The sequence below is a fragment of the Osmerus eperlanus genome, chromosome 11, assembly GCF_963692335.1.
Source record: "Osmerus eperlanus chromosome 11, fOsmEpe2.1, whole genome shotgun sequence".
Lineage (NCBI taxonomy): Eukaryota > Metazoa > Chordata > Actinopteri > Osmeriformes > Osmeridae > Osmerus > Osmerus eperlanus.
This window is the reverse complement of record NC_085028.1, coordinates 7,101,189-7,118,778: the sequence shown is the minus strand read 5'-3', so window position 1 is coordinate 7,118,778 and position 17,590 is coordinate 7,101,189.

Below are 17,590 nucleotides of genomic sequence, written 5' to 3'. Positions count from 1 at the left end.
TGTGTGTGTGTGTGTGTGTGTGTGTGTGTGTGTGTGTGTGTGTGTGTGTGTGTGTGTGTGAGAGAGAGAGAGAGAGAGTGTTTGCGTATGTGTGTCTGACTATGAGTGAGTGTTAATTTGAGTGTTAATTTGTGTATTAATTTGTGTGTGAGAGAAGAGTGTGTTCATGAGCGTGTGTCTGATGGTGTGTGTGAGGGTGTTTCTACGTGTGAGATTGTGTGTGAGACAGTAAGTGTGTGTGAGACAGACTAAGTGACTGCATGAGCGTGTGTGACATTATGTGTCTGTTGGAAAGAGTACGTGTTAGTCTATGTGTGTGTGACACAGCGAGTGAGTGTGTGTGTGACACAGTGAGTGTATGTGTGTGACCCCCCCCCCCCCCCCCGGTCAGCACGGAGGGGCTGTGGCTCAGAGTGGATCCCCACATCCAAGCGGATAACAGCTTGGCATCATGGCTGATCATGTCAGACGTGCTCGCCCATGAGCTCAGTGAGAGTGGACGTGTTTCCGTTAACGACGGCTTACGCGGCGAGGCAACGCGGGGCAGAGGACAGCTGTGACGGAGACCAGGGCCAACCGGTACGATGGGCAAATACTGTCAACCAGGGGACGTGATGGGATGTTTGATTTAGAACATCCTGTGCAATCGTTCCGGCGAAGCATCCCAGAGTGGGCTAGCTCTCGAGGCAAATCAAACACACCCTGACTACTAATATGTTGTGTATTTAACCCCAGGCTGACTCTAGCCTGTCTCTGGGCCTGCATTTGCTAAATAGGTCAAACCGTAAGCAAAGTTCACTGTAATGCCCAGAGTAAATTATTCAAACAAAAATGATGCGGAAGAAAATCTATTTTGGAGATGCTTGCCTTCCATTCCAGACATGAACGGGATTTTGCTCTCTGCGTGTTAGAGTGTGTGTGTGGTGATCTCTGTCCGGACCCTGTGTTTTTCTGCTCTGTGTGTGTTCTGCTCTGTGTGTGCTGCTCTGTGTGTGTGCTGTTCTGTGTGTGTGCTGCTCTGTGTGTGCTGCTCTGTGTGTGCTGCTCTGTGTGTGTGCTGCTCTGTGTGTGTGCTGCTCTGTGTGAGCTGCTCTGTGTGAGCTGCTCTGTGTGTGCTGCTCTGTGTGTGTGCTGCTCTGTGTGTGCTGCTCTGTGTGTGCTGCTCTGTGTGTGTGCTGCTCTGTGTGTGTGCTGCTCTGTGTGAGCTGCTCTGTGTGAGCTGCTCTGTGTGTGCTGCTCTGTGTGTGTGCTGCTCTGTGTGTGCTGCTCTGTGTGTGCTGCTCTGTGTGTGCTGCTCTGTGTGTGTGCTGTTCTGTGTGTGCTGCTCTGTGTGTGCTGCTCTGTGTGTGTGCTCCTGCTCTTCGGTGGATGTGGCGATGCCACAGCGGGCCAGCCCCGCGCTGACGGATATAGAAGGGTGTGTTTACCTGTCAGGGAAATCTAATCCCTGCATGAATAAGAGCTCTGGCAGCCACACTCAGTGAGGGATCACACTGTCTGCGACTCGTTTGTGTGTTTGAGGGTCTGTGTGTGTGTGTATGTGTGTGCTTGTGTGTATGTGTGTGCGTGGTTGCAAATACTGATATCTTCTTCGACCCAGTCTGATTTACAGCCAACGCCAGTCTGAGTGAACACGGATGGAAGATTTGCATGCTGTTTCAACGGGACAGAAATGAACTGCTTTTCATATCTCATCTTCTTTCTCTTCATCCATACAGGTATGTCTTGAGTGGTTTGAGGTTGGAGTCAAACATGATGTGCACTGTCAGTGTCAACGTGTTTTTGATTTGTGTTCGGGCTCTACAAGGTGGTGGGTGGGGAGCCGACACAGAAGGGTACCCCCAAGCTCATATTTCTTTCTTATGGGGGGCTACCTCTACTCTTAAGGGGGTCCCTGGGATCACTCCCCCCCTCCCCCCCTCTCAATTTTAAAGCTGGTTGTACAGTACGGTAGTCCTGCAGGAGCAACTGTAATTAATTTAAGCTAAAAGGTCTCTTTATTATGTTAAACACAAGAGTCAATTTGTATTCTGGGCGAACACTGTTGGCTTTGAGCATTTTCTCTGAGGTTACCTGGAGGAGAAAACAATATGTTAGTGTCCTGGATGCCAAACTCATTATGATAATATCTCTTCATAGCCTGATGTTGCGCATTACAACTATTTGCTGAATCTTGCATGATTTTAATAATATATTACCCTCCCTAAAGGGTTTCATTATTAAACATGGTATGGTACTGTAGAACTTCTTACACAGCAACACTAGTGAGTCAGCATTTACATAATTGCAAAATGAACAGAATCCAAACATTAATATCGAGAACCACTAATGTCCACGCTTTCATTTAATATTGAAAGTACCGTAGTCAGGTTGTGGATTTCCAGGGATTGTCAACATAATGGTGAAATTGTTTCTGTCATTTGCGTCTCTGTAGGGCGGACTGTAAATGAAGGTAACCAAGGTGATCCGTCATCGTTGACGGCTGTAAGGGAGAGTTCTGTGTTCACAACCAACCACCCGGACAAAACGGAGAACAGCACGGGTCTCCGTGGCAACTTGTCCAGTCTCAGGCAGCAGCCACCTGCTGACACCAGGGCTGTAAACAAGCACCCAGGGACAGCCCCGCCCCGCCGCCCCAAAACACAGCAGGGGGGGGCAGCCCCCACCAGCAGCGACGCCTCCATTAAGTATGTTAGCACTGGAGCTGTCGCTTCCAGGACCGGGCTGGGCTGGTCTGGGTCGGCTGAGGACGATGTCTCAGCATGGGTAATGACGTCCTCCACTGAACCAGATCTGCCATTGGTATCTCATGACAAGGCCCCTGCCTCCTCCTTCCCCTCTTCCCCCTTTTCCCCCTTCTTACGGTCCTCTCCTATCTTCCCCTCCTCACCTGTTTCCTCTGTCTCCCCCTCCTCCCCCATCTCTACCTCCTCCCCTGTCCCTCCAGACTCCACCTCCTCCCTTGTCTCCCTTTCCTCTTCTGTCTTCTTCATCCCCATCTCTCCCTCCTCTCCCACCCCCCCCTCCTCTCCCACCCCCCCCTCCTCTCCCATCCCCCCCTCCTCCCCCATCCCCCCCTCCTCTCCCATCCTCCACCCCTCTCCTATCCCCCCCTCCTCTACCATCCCCCCCTCCTCCCCCATCCCCCCCTCCTCCCCCTCCTCTACCATCCCCCCCTCCTCCCACAACCCCCCCTCCTCTCCCATCCGCCCCATCCCCCCCTCCTCTACCATCCCCCCCTCCTCCCATATCCCCCCCTCCTCCCCCTCCTCTACCATCCCCCCCTCCTCCCCCATCCCCCCATCCTCTCCCATCCTCCACCCCTCTCCTATCCTCCCCTTCTCTACCATCCCCCCCTCCTCCCCCTCCTCCCCCATCCCCCCCTCCTCTCCCATCCTCCACCCCTCTCCTATCCCCCCCTCCTCTACCATCCCCCCCTCCTCCCCCATCCCCCCCTCCTCCCCCATCTCCCCCATCCCCCCCTCCTCTCCCATCCTCCACCCCTCTCCTATCCCCCCCTCCTCTACCATCCCCCCCTCCTCCCCCTCCTCCCCCATCCCCCCCCCCTCTCCCATCTCTCCCTCCTCCGCCTCCTCCGTCTCCCACCTCTCCCATATCCCTCCCCCCTTCCACGTCTCTCCCTCCTCCACCCTCCCGGCCGGAGTCGTACCAGCGATAAACGGCGTCTCGGGGCGTGGGGCTCAGCCATCCTCGTCATCGGCCGCAGGGAAGGGCTCTGGTGGGCAGCTTAACGCTTCGACTGATAACCACAATCAAAGCATCTCAGAGTCTATCACTCTGGCGACGAGACCAGGGCAGGGGGCCTCGGCACCATCTGCCCCCCCTCGCCCCGTCATCATAGATAACCTTGTGGGCTTGCGTGGCAAGGAGGACAAACAAGAGCAAAACGCACATGACAAAGGGATTACAGAACTGGAAAGAAACAAGCACCTGCCGAGTGGAACGGAATCCATCTTAGGCGCTGACAGAAAGGATGTCTTCGTGACGGGAAAGAGCGTGACTAACGTGTGCCTCACCTGCCAGCGAGACAAAACACCAGGATATCCTGAGAAGGATCCGGAACTGCCCTCGTCATTAGCCCCAGGTTTTGTCCTCCGCCCTGGGGGAGGGGTGGGGGCGCTGCCTGTCACCACCCCTCATTACACACCTCCCCCGCCTCAATCATTCACAGCAGAGACAGCGAGAAATTACGTGAAAGAGAAAACCAAGTTAAAAGACACTGAGAATGTCACAACAACTGTGTCAGATATCTCTGTAAATGTCAGCGGCGGACTAAGCTATTATCAGGTGACGTCTTCCTCCATTCCCTCCTCCTCTGCGGTTGAAAGGAGCCTCACCGGCAGGCCTCGCTCTGGGAGAGGAGGAAGAGGAGCACAAATCCACACCTCCATAAACACGTCAGTCACAGCGCAGGTGAACCATCAGGCAGTTCATAGGCAGGCTGATCCTACGCAATCATCCAGTGAAACGCTTTTATCAGCGAACAGCTCGCCTTATCGTCTCCAAAAGCTGTTTCCCACTGTATCTGTCCCTCTGACAGACAGAGAGGGGCGGATGTCGCAGACGACAGTAGGTCCCGGAGGCCAGTCACAGCTGACATCTGGGAATGAGACGGAGCACTCTCTCATTCCCAGCCACTCCACTGTCGAACGCCCGGCTGTGTCGCTTGGCTTGCGCCATTCCTCTTTCACAAACCACTCACTGTTGCGAGCCAACGCACAAAGAACATCTGACAGCTCATTGATGCACGCGAGGGGAGATTCTAAAGATGTGGCGGAATCGGGTCCCGGAGCTAGTCGACATCTGAACCGTACAATAGTGACTGGCAGTATTGAACCTAATGACATCTCTGCTGGATCAATGACCATTACAGATGCACCCGTTTCATTTCTGACCGTCTTAAACCACACCCGTGACATAGTCAACACATCCATCCTCTCCAACCAGATCGACAAATCACCTCAGACTGTGAGAACGCCATCGATACAAACGGCAACTGTGTCCGCGCCCTCCCGCTCTGCGTCTCCGCCCACGCCCGCCGCCCTATCCCCAGCAAGTCCACCTCCGACATCTTTGATGTCTGTATCGAGTGCCTCTGATGGCCTGCCAGCTGAACCGGGCTCCTCGCCCTTATCGACGTCTCCTCAGAGGCCCTCCAGCTTCCAGCTGGCCTCTGAAACCACGACAAGATCTGCATCAGAGAGAAAGCGCCCTCAGAAAACTGTCAGCGAAGATGTACTAGCTGAGCCTCCCCAGAGTCCTGACAGTGTAAACAGAGTGTTGAAACAGACAGAGCCTCCTCCTGGTGCATCCCCCTCGCCCACACAGACCACCGCAGAGGAAGGCTCTCAGTCGTCATCAACGAGGGGAGCGTCTGGCTATTTGATGACGCTGGCGTCAGTAGTCAGACGGGAGCTGCTGCTCGACGGTGCTTCCTCCGTGATGACAATGAGGCCGCAGAAGTTGCCGGTTGAAAGGCCGACGCACAGACGGCTTTCAGAAAGCCACGGGAGCATGAAATCACGACGCACGGCCGTGCCAAATGAAGGCCCTCTTCTGAGTCATTTGAAAGCCACAACTTGGACTGTGATGAATCAGGACGTGAACCACTCCAGAGCGTCGCAGATGAAGCATACTCTGAATCGGAGAGATAACGGACTGGACACTACCTGCTCACAGACCTCCGTGCCTGGGAAGGAGGAGAGAGAGAGCAGGAGCGAGGAGGAGAGAGAGACTAGTGGAGATGGGGAGAGGGAGAGTAGGAGAGAGAAGGGAGAAACTCGTGGAGAGGACACAGGGAGCGGGCAAGAAGAGGAGAGAGAGACCAGGGGAGAGGAGGATGGAAAGATCATAGGAGGGGAAGAGACAGAGGCCATCAAGAAAGATAAGATGAGCGGACAGGAAAAAAAAGAGACTGAGCGAGAGGAAGAAAGGCGAATGAAAGACTTCCTAAAGGAGGACAAATTCAGTCAAGAGGAGGAAAAACAAGATATCCAGATAAATGAAGAGACAGAAACCAGCAGGGTGGAAGAGATAGAGCCAACCAAAAAGAAAGGAGAGATGAGAGGAGAGAGGGGGAGGGAAAGCAGCAGGAGACAGGATCAAGAGGAATCCAGGAGAGATGAGGAGGCCAGGAGCGATGAAGAGAAACAAGAAGCACCCCAAGGTGTTCTTCTTCTAGATATTAGACAGCCACGCCACTCCGAAGCAGCAGACAGAGATGAAGAACACTCGGCGACACTCATATCTCCCTCTCCCTTTTTAATCAAGCAATTGGGTGCGACCGAGCACAAACGCGTCCATAAGAGTGAGGGTGTCTCCCAATCAATAGAAGAGGAAAATAGTTCACTCTCCAGCCAAGCCGTCAACCATCAAACAGATGAACTGACTCTCCATACAACTCTTAGCCAGAAACTCTTGAGGATGGTCTTTTCCTCAATACTCCCACCACCTGATAAGACTGAACCAGATCACTCTCTCCATAACCCGGAATCTTCCCCGCATGTTTCCACGGTTCCAACGGCTAATATCCAGCCAAGAAAGTCATCTGTACACACCCTGACCGCCTTTCCAAGCATGGTCACAGGCGCTCAAATCCCAATCAGTAAATTTAATGTAGCTTTTCATGAGAAACCAAACCTGCAGTTTCCCCGAGAGAGTCTCCATGCGGTTAAATCAGGCTTCTCTGTACGTGACGGTGTTGATAATCTGTACCCCTCCTCTACCCCGAGGCAAGTTATCACAGCTGGACCTTCAAGTGCTCAGGCTCGTTTTGCAGTAAATACGTCTTCTCACAGACTATCCATTATTCAACATGCTTCACATAAACCGCACCAGTTTAGCAGCTCAATGTCAACCGGAAACTCTGTCTCTCCGACGGTCTCGCCCGTCAGAGAGGAAGCTCATCGGACGCCTGTCAGTCTGACTGAACGTGTGTTTGACCTGATAGCGGGGGACCTCGCAACCCCTACTCCGACCGTCGTGTCAAAGAGGCGCCCCCTCCCTTCTCCCGCCAGGGCGGAGACAGATAATAACTCATCAGGACGCCCCCACACAGACAAGGCCTCGACCTCAGGGGCCTCTGAACCTGTTCCAGCTTCCCCTGCTGTTCCTCCTCCATCTCTTCCTGCCTCCCCTTCGCTGCCACCCCCCCACCAAGGACACACTGCCCTTCCATTACCCCACACCCACAGTCTTTATACAGAGGGGGAGGAGAGAGAGGCCACAAGAGAGGAGGAAAGAGAGAACGTTGACGAGGTCGAGGGCGATACAATAAAGATGGAGGGGAACGTAACCAGTGAAGGGAAGAGAAGACAAGAGGAAAGAGAGACTTTTAAAGATGACAAGAGAGAGGAGGAGAGAGAGTCCAGACCAGAGCAGAGAGAAGCCAGCCGAGAGGAGAGGAGAGAAAAAGAGAGGGAAATGAGCAGCAGGGAGAGAGAGGAGAAAGAGACCAGTCGAGAACAAGAGAAGGAGACCAGCGGAGATGAAGGGAGGAAAATGGAGGAGAGGAGGGTGGAGGAGAGAGACACCAAGGGCGAGCAAGGACAGCCTGCCCCTGAGATATCTCACTCCAGCAGGGAGCCTCCTGCCCCACTTTTCTCATTCACACACGCACAGAACACAACGCATTCAGATGCGTTGCATGCCTCTCAAGATAACGAGCCGCTCCTTTCACAAGCTCCTGCGGGGCCAGAAGTGAAGAGAGAGCAATTTGCACTCTGCACCACACCTCCACCCCCTCCTCCTTCTCCTCCACATCTAACGCCTTCCGTGCCATTGTTAGCAGGTGACAACTCAGCTCACAGCCACCACAGTGGGGACATAACAAGCCCACGACCTGATAAGAGGGCCGGGAGGACTCTGGGAATCCTACCATCCTTCCTACCACCAACCACTAATTATTTTGCCCTGTCTCAGCACACATCACAAGCTTCTGGTCCTACCAGCCTTGCTTCAGCACAAAGAGCCACTGAAAATAAACATTACAGCTTCACTAGTCGTTCTTCTCTCATGGATCCAGCAGTTCTGAATGTCCAGGAGACCGGTGAAGGCGAGAACCTGGAGATCAGTGAAACTGAACGCACTGAGGAGGGAGAGAACCTTCCATTGCAGAGAGCTGAGGAACTAGAACGCCAATGGCCCTCTCACGACCTTGACGAGCAGAAGAACCTGTCTTCTAGTGTGACTTCTCCTGTACAGGCCCCTGGTGCTGCTGGTCCAGAGCAGCTGCAGAACATTCGTCTGCCTCGCCATTCTTCTACCAGCGAGAACACTGTGGAACCACCGACCACGGATGAACCTGACCATGAGGACCACCAACCTTCAGACAGCCTTATGATAGAGTCCCCTGGGGGAAATGAACAGGCCACAGCTATGATGCAGACCATAGACGAGTTTAACAACCAATACCTCCAACCTTCAGACAGTCTTATAGTACAGAATCTTAGTGATGAAAAACTGCCTGTTTTGCAGACTTTAGGTGGTGAGTTTAATAACCAAAACCTCCAACTCTTACACAGTCCTACAGAAAACATTCCTGGCATTGATGAACGTGTTATGACCTTGTGGCACACCACTGATAAACCTGACCACAACGACCAAGAGAGTCCTGGTGTGAAGGAATTTGATAAAACGTTGCTGGAGATGAATGAGACTAGACAGAAGCTAGCTGGGGAGAACCTATCCCTACTGACAGCAGAAAAACCTGATCGTGAAGACCAAAATAGTTTCTTCTCAGGGGAAACCCATGTTGTCCTGAGAAGTCGTGAGATAGACCATAACCAGACTGCCCTGAGGACCCAAAGTGAGACTGAGCATAATAATATACCTGGAAATACTTCTGCAGTTCAGATCACTGACTACAAAATGCACTCCACTGAGGAGATATCTGCAGTTCTGACCACTAATGGAACTGACCAATTTCAAACCTCTAACAAAACGGACCATCTTTTGACCATTACTGGAACTGACCAATTTCTAACCATTGAGGGCCAGACTCCAACCACAGGAGAGAAAGGCACATCTGGAGAAACCACAACAACTAGCACCATGTCTGAATCCGAAGCAACGGTTTCTGCTGTGTCTGGTGGGTGGATTGCATGGCAGTCAGACATGAATCTAAAGGATACTGGGCCAGCACCAGGACTTGACCCAGGAGCAGGACTTGCCCAAGGTGCAGGACTAGAACTTGGCCTAGACCCAGAAACAGAACTAAGACTTGACCCTGAATTGGATCCAGGACCGTCCAGACTTCACGAGAAAAGGAGCCCCATTTCTGAAGTTTTTCTCACAGGGTGATTATTCCGTTGACCATCAAAGTTTGCCTAAAGTAGTAATGATTTAACACAATATTTACAATCATATTAAGCATTTATTCAATGGTACTGTAATTATGTGACAAATATATACAATTCTGAAGGATATGATATGCTATTAATCAGCTGTCTTCAACCCTGGTCCTCAAGGACCCCTTGCCCTGCATGTTTTAGACGTTTCCCTGCTCCAACTTAACTTATTCAAATGAATGGGTTGTTATCAAGCACTGCAAAAGCCTGATAACAAGCATTCATCTGGATTTGGTGTAATGGAGCAGGGAAACATCTTAAACATGCAGGGCAAGGGGTCCCTGTGGACTAGGGTTGAAGACCACTGCTAGAAGTAACTTGTTTGATCCGATTCTCTGATTTGCCAATTGATAGGTTCATTGATTAGTCGCTTGACATGTTGATTTATTGGCTGCTTTATGGGTAGATTGATTGTAATCTATTTTCAGCTCGACAGAAATCTCAGATGATCTATGTGGTAGTGGAAACTACAGTGTAGAGATGACTCTAAGCCTGGAAAGAGACGTCCCTCCTGAACTCCCAGCAAAGGCTGCAGGGGATCCAATCCTATCCCAGGGGAGGGAGGTGTCAATTGGGGACCTGCTGCCTGTCGACTCCATCCTCCAGCCTGGAGACCCAGTCCCAGCCCTGGGGAACCTCCGTGTGGTCATCAGGATGAAGAGCAACGACAGCCAGGTCCACATGGAGGTCACCTCCTGCTGTCTATCTCCCTCTGCCCAGCTCTACCTCCCCAACTCCACCTGCTGCATGGTCTCCAGGTACCCTCACTATAGCCCTAAATTCCTATGGGGAATACTTCACTGAACTAAGGACAAAGTTACAAGGATTTTACAAACTTTAATTGGGATGGTTATAATGTCTGGAGATTATGTAGTGCATGCCCTGTGTTAGAGTTATGCATATTAAGACCATATAATGTACAGTATAATTATAGTCTAAGCAATCAGTGGCAAGATATTCTTTGATCCACTTGATGATTACATAAGGTGATTACATCACACTTGTGAGGTTTCAAACCATTGTCTGACACTCAAGCATTTACCATTCAACCAAAAGGCACATTCTAATTAATGGCCTTAGCAACAGATTTGACTTCCTTCTAACAAGATTGTGCTTCCAAACCACCAGCTTAACTGATGCTCTTTAAGTCTGGAGTTTGGCTGATCGACAACTTCATGATAAAAATCTGTAAACAGTTATTGATTAAACTATCTGTTACACCCCCACCCCCTCCCTAAACCCCCAATGCTGAGAATCCCCAGACCAAACTGTCACCAGTTGCAAAATCTCAGTCAACACAATTGTGTCCCTACTATCAAATTGATCCTGCTTTGGACAGGATAGTGACATGCCTGTTTGTGGAGAAAGAGGGATAGAGGCACAGTTCAACTTTTCTGCCTGCTAAATGGAAAGCTTTGCCTGAGGTTGAGGCCCTTATCTCCAGGAGTCAGCTACACCCAGATGGGCAGCAAATGAAACGTCCCCGAAAACATCTCCCCCATATCCCAGCGTACAGAAAAATCCCCCAATCCTCACCTTTCCACCGAATGGGAATAAGCTCTTTAGCTGTCTACTACCTCCACCTCCATCGGAACAGAGGAACAAATTCTATTTAGAGGTAAGAGGAAGTGTCGACAGTGAGGACAGATGCAGTTTTTATTCATGCATTTCTGGACCTACTTTAATGGGTGGAATCACGCAAGGCTTGTCAGGCTGTTCTCGGGTCCGTCTTCCCACTGTTCTGCTCCGGGTCGGTCTGGGCTGAGCTGCTGACAGGGCGCTTCCACCGTCCAGGTCTTGATGATGGATGAATCCTGAGCATGTATGCGATTGCTGAGTTGGACAGCCTTTAGCCCAGAATCACCTCCTAGTCTTCAAATAATCTCAACCTGAAAAACCATCTAATTCACCTTGCAGGTCAGCGAGGTTACAGACAGGATGTGCAACTTTCTAACTTTAGGAAGTAAGACTTGCAGTTCATGCTGACGCAGCTTGGCTATGGCAGGGTTTGTATGTGTGTGTTGGAGGGGGGGTCATATGGGATTTTCTAATGACTAATTCAACAATAGAACACTAGAAGCGTTTCATGTTTTGTGGAGGTTTGATGCAGTTTGAAGTGCCTGATGTTGCTGTTATGGATTATGGAATTAGTGAAACATTCTGACCTTTGATGCCTGATGTACTATACATGCTGTGGCCAACATCATAACAGTGTTCAAGTGTTCTTTTTATATAGATGCTACAGTTGTTAGTTCAAAGTCAATTTCTATGAGTCGCACCACTCTTCTATTCTGTTCTCTTCTTTCCTCTCTCCTCCTCTCTCCTCTCCTCTCTTCCTCTCTCCTCTCCTCCTCTCTCCTTTGCTCTCTCCTCTCTCCTCCTCTCCTCTCCTCCTTTCTCCTCCTCTCTCCCCCTCTCTCCTCCTCTCTCCTCTCCTCTCCTCTCTCCTCTCTCATCTCTCCTCCTCTCTCCTCCTCTCCCCTCTCTCCTCTCCTCTCGTCCTCTCTCCTCCTCTCTCCTCTCTCCTCTCTCCTCTCCTCCTTTCTCCTCTCTTCTCCTCCGCTCTCCTCTCTGCTCTGTCCTCCTCTCCTCTCTCCTCTCCTCCTTTCTCTTCTCTTTTCCTCCTCTTTCTCCTCCTCTCCTCTCTCCTCTCCTCCTCTCTCCTCTTCTCCTCTATCCTCTCTCCTCCTTTCTCTTCTCCTCCTCTTTCTCCTCTCTCCTCCTTTCCTCTCTCCTCTCTCCTCTCCTCCTCTCTCCTCTCCTCTCTCTCCTCTCCTCCTCTCTCTCTCCTCTCCTCTCCTCTCTCCTCTCTCATCTCCTCTCTCCTCTCCTCCTCTCTCCTCCTCTCTCTCTCCTCTCCTCCTCTCCTCTCCTCTCCTCTCCTCCTCTCTCATCTCCTCTCTCCTCTCCTCTCCTCCTCTCTCTCTCCTCTCATCTCTCCTCTCCTCCTCTCCTCCTCTCCTTCTCTCTCCTCTCCTCCTCTATCCTCTCCTCTCTATCCTCTCTCTCGTCTCCTCCTCTCCTCTCTCCTCTCTCATCTCATCTCCTCTCTCCTCTCCTCTCCTCTCCTCTCCTCTCCTCCTCTCCTCTCTCATCTCCTCTCTCCTCTCCTCCTCTCTCTCTCCTCCTCTCTCTCTCCTCTCCTCCTGTCCTCTTCTCCTCTCCTCTCCTCTCCTCTCTCATCTCCTCTCCTCCTCTCTCTCTCCTCTCTCCTCTCTCATCTCCTCCTCTCTCTCCTCCTCTCTCCTCTCCAGAGCACCGGTGTGTATCCGTCTTCTTCCCTCTGCTGTCTCCACCTCCACCAGCTTCTCCATCAGCCTGCTCCAGCTCGTCCACTACTCTGTGGCCTACCTGCACTGCGACCTCTCCGTCTGCCCCAGCAACTGCAGCGACTGTGAGAGGGTGAGGCAACAAGGGAGGTTTACTGCCATGTGCTGAGGCATTGATAGTGAGAGAGTGAACCTGTAATGCCTAATGGGCCATCAGACTGGCCCATTAGGCATTACAGGTTCAGACTGGGCAGACTGTGACTGAGTGAATATGCGATGCTGCTGACATCAGCTTGAGAGGGTTAGGGACTGTGGAACTGCAGGGATTGTGAGATGGCGAGCTTGGTTCTGGGGGACTGTAAAGATTGTGAGAGGGTGAGACAGGTGTGGAGGAACCAATCTGAGTGGGTGAGAGTGAGACAGCGACACAGAGCAAAAGAGCGAGAAGGATAAGTAGAAAGAAGTGCAGGAAACAACAGGCGTTATCCCTCTTGGTGGAGGTTCTTAGGATCGAAGCGATAGCTCATGCAGTCTCTCTGCTGCCATGAGTGCTTGTTTATATGATGAAAACTCAGCCATATCTAAGGGGCCAGGGGGGTTACTGGGTTTTACACCCAGGAAATCCATTCCACCACTAACAGTCTTTGGGGTGTTAAAGTATGTTCTCCCTTCTAACTTTATCAAACAGAAGCACGAGCCAGGGAGGGAAGTATGTTTTGGACATATTTATCAGAGGAGATGAATGATAGTCATTATGTGTATTACTCCACAACACAGCCTGTACCCCAAGAGATTGCCAAGAATCATCCTCTTCCAAGAAACTAATTACGGCTTATCTACTCCATCGTTTTTCATACACATGAGCATAGAAACATCCTGTGGGTGATCGTGTGTGCGTGTGTGTGTGTGTGTGTGTGTGTGTGTATGTGTGCACATGTGTGTAAATGTGTGTGGCTGCAGAACTGCATCCAGCAAAGAGATCCCTCCTCATCCTCATTGGGTCCAGAGGCTATCTCGACCAATCGGAGGAACCATATCTCCTTCGGTCCCATGATGAAAGGAGCACAGAACTCAACCTTCGCTCAGGAGATGGGTATAGTTCCCCCGCTTGCCTGTAAAACAATGTGATCCAGCTGAGATAAGGGGATCGGGGGATTCACTGACTGTTGGAGAGTCAACTACGAAATGACTGGTCAGACAGTTCTGTGTTTCTATCACTGTCAGCTTGACTATTATGGCCCGATCTTCCAATCTAATATTATTGTCTGTCTGTCTATCTGTCCATCTATCCATCTATCCATTAATCCATCTATCTTTCAATGTTCTGCAGAGCCAGTGGATCTGCAGTTGGTTCTGGTGGTGGTGGGCCTGGTGATGGTTGGTTCTCTAGTGACCCTGACCCTGCTGTTGGTGTGGCTGGCCCACAGGCAGAGGAGGCAGAGGCTGGTGGACCCGGAAACCGGGCCTCGCTGTGGATGCCTCCGCACTGGAGACCTACCGTGACCAATCAGCACACACCACATAATCCCTCCCATCAGCCATTTTTGTCGCACCCTCAGAATGACAACAGACAATCACGTTACCCCGCAAAATGAGAATGGGAAATCATATGAGCCGGGAGAGAAGAGAGCAACCAATCCAGCCATTTGGTGGGTGGACCAGGAAGAGCTTGCGTTGTGTCAGAGCTGCCAGACAAGATGAGAAGCAACTTAATTCACTCCTCGCTCATTCGTGATACAGCTGCCAGTGTATGATTTCACACCTGCACACAAATGCTCACATCTCCATGGAAACATGCAGACAAACACAGCAAACTAAACTAAAGATGAACACCCGGCGCTGTCTCTTTTTACTTAACTTAATATGGCAACCGTTCTAATTCACTTACACTAACAGATTGCAAATTGGGAGGCATTGTAAGATTGGTTTAACAGAATGCGCGTCTTGGGCCACTATGCCACAAAACCCATTAAAATGTGCCTCGGACGAATTCTAATCTCCAAATAAAACAATTGCCTGGGATTAAGGTTAATCCAGCAGCAGGACTTCTTTAAAACACAGTCTGACGCCTCACTGGTGCTTCATTCAGTTCTCTAGATTCACGCCAGCTTTCTGATCTCTAGATGTTAAATGTTTGAGAAAACCCTGTCATCCTCTCAGTGATGCTGGTGGCTTTATGTAATCGGAAACCGTACTTGTTTGTTTTTAATTTCATAATTATAGCTGGGTCATTTGCTTCTATACAAATAACTGTTGCATTTTAAATCAGCAACCCTTTTAATCACTCTGGTTGCTTCCTTTCTATGAACATCTTTGGAGCACTTACTGTAATATCATGCTCCATTTTACACAAAGCCGCAATCATTTGTTCCCTGCATAGAGCGGGTGTAGCGCACACTCACAGTTTGATTAAAGACCTCCTCAATTTACTGAGACGTGTGTATGTGTGTGTCTGTGTACACAGATCACTGGTCCTTTCATAAACATGAGATGTAATTATTGTTCTTGTATGCAGACTTACATGCCCGTTTTCACTCTGGCATCCACACAGAGAACCGATTACAACACCCCCTCTCCATTTCCTTCTTAGTTAGTGGTGTGGTTTATGGAGACCAGACTTCTCTGTGAAATTCATAGGGGTGAAGTTGAGACTTACGTTGGCACTCTACTGCTGAGGGGAAACATAGGTCTGGGGCGTTTGACCATCATCAGCTCACCCAGCATGGAATCAGCTCACCCAGCATGGAGGTGTCACGTGATTTGATTGGTTGGGGCCCAGACTCACTACTCAGACAACCCATCAGAATTCCAATCACAACCGAGCAATTTTCACTGCAGGATCAATCCGGAGGTCCGCCCTAATAGAAAGTGCCAGCGGCTAGCCAACCATGAAACTATAGCTGTCAGTGGAGAAACATCTAGATCTAAAATGGCTCCTCAAGCAGGTGGAATGCGAATGAGTCCTACACAGGTTTATGTATACGATAGTTGACGGGCTATATATATGCAGCTGCTTGTGTAGGTCTGGATTCCTGTGGGAGCTTTGGAGACCATTAGGGTCAGGTTAGAAACAGATCAGTCTGGCGAGTAATGACAAAAAGCGCATTGGAAAAAAACAAGGGTAGAAACCCTAGACTTTGATTGAGATTTGGACTCTAATCAACGACAGAATCCCCTTTAGGCTAGTCATCAAGTAGGCCAGACCTCCATTACACTTTTTACCAGGCAGTGAGGAGAGATCCCTCTATTGTTAGCCGCCTATTTAATTGACTCTTATTGAGTATACCGCCCGGCAGGAGCATGAGCGTTGCAAGTCATATTTGTTTTTATAGAGTCTATCCAATTACATTACGTTACCCACCCATCACTGAAGAGCAGCATTTCGATAAATGAATCCTCCAAGCCAATTTCATGTACAATCCCTGAAAACCCCAACCCCAAATGCTGGCCTGCCATAGAGAAACAGAGAAAAACAATGTCATTCGATTAAATATTGATTGGGTGTTAACATCGTAGATCTGAACTATTTCCTCATGTGAGGAGCTATTTTCGACAATAGATATGAAGCCCTTGAGACAATAATCCACATGCAAATCCACTAAAACCAGCGAGCCCCGGAGGAGCTGTTTCAGGTTTAGGAGACGTGGGGAAACTGTGCTGGAGGGGATTTCATATTCAAAAGAAAAAAGCTTAATGGCGTCTAGTCATTAAAACGTCAAACAAAGCAACAAAGCACATACAGTTGGGTGTACACGGGGGCTGTGGGTGGGGTGGGGGGGTGGGGGGGGGGTGGGCTGGGGCGTGTGTGTGTCGGGAGATTCATGGGCCTGTGTCCAAATGGATCACAGTACATGTAGCATTAATACGAACGCTCTTCACAACGGCTCAGCAGGGAGGCGAGTAGAGATGGAGGAAGGGATAGAGAGGGATTGATGGCAGAAAGCCCAACACAACGTTTTGTTTTGCTACAGTGGAGGCACGGGGGATTTTAGACATCTTATTTGAAGAGGACCCCTCCAACCCCCTCTCTACCATTGCTAACCTCAAACCCAAGTATTTCTAAAAAGAAACGCTTGTCCATAACATTTGGAGATGGCCCAAGGGTGGGAGTTATTATCCCGTGCCTGAATATCCAACCAATCAGAGGATTCTTTTGTGGAACATTTTGGAACAAAATATTTCAACCTAGAGACGTGATGTGTTCAATTTTCCAACTCACTCAGGGCCAGGGAAAATAAAACAGTAATAGCTTCACCTGTAAGTATGATTTAACTGGCTAACCCATAAAGTGAACAGCAGGGTGATAAACTGAGACATTCGGAAGGAGTCTTTATTTTCACATCTCGCCAAATCGAGTTCCCATAACCCCAGGGTCCCAAGACAGCCCATAAAGGCTCCATCGCTTCTCACCTCTGCTCAACAACAGGCACATCTAATGAAGCGGATAGGTAAGTACAGAGATTTGGAGTCGCGAGCAACAATCTGCCCGTTTTAATGCAACTATCAGAGGAGAGGCTTGGGCAATTGCCAACCCCAAGATCAGCACCGCACTGCAAAAACAAAAGCCTTTAACAAAGCTGGCCTTGCAAGAATGTCCTGGGTTCCATTCCCGTTTCGGCCTCATGATGTGTGAGGAGAATTGTCATCGGTGGACACTTGTTTGTGTGTATGTGTTTGTCACAGTGCATGACTTCTTCTTCTAGTTAGCAATGTGTGTGTGTGTATGTCACAGGCCAAGAGCAGCTTGTGTTGCATAGCATAGACTACATACATCCTGCAGTGGGGCCTTCATACTGCAGATTGCAAGATCAGATCGATGCCTGAGGAGCAAGGTGTTTCGCACCATGATAGGACTCCCTCTGGCTTATTGTTCGCTGAGAGGAGTTGAGACCTGAACCATAGAAAGGGCACTGCTGGACGTAAATCAGCAGGCAAGCCGAAAGAGGAAGTGGA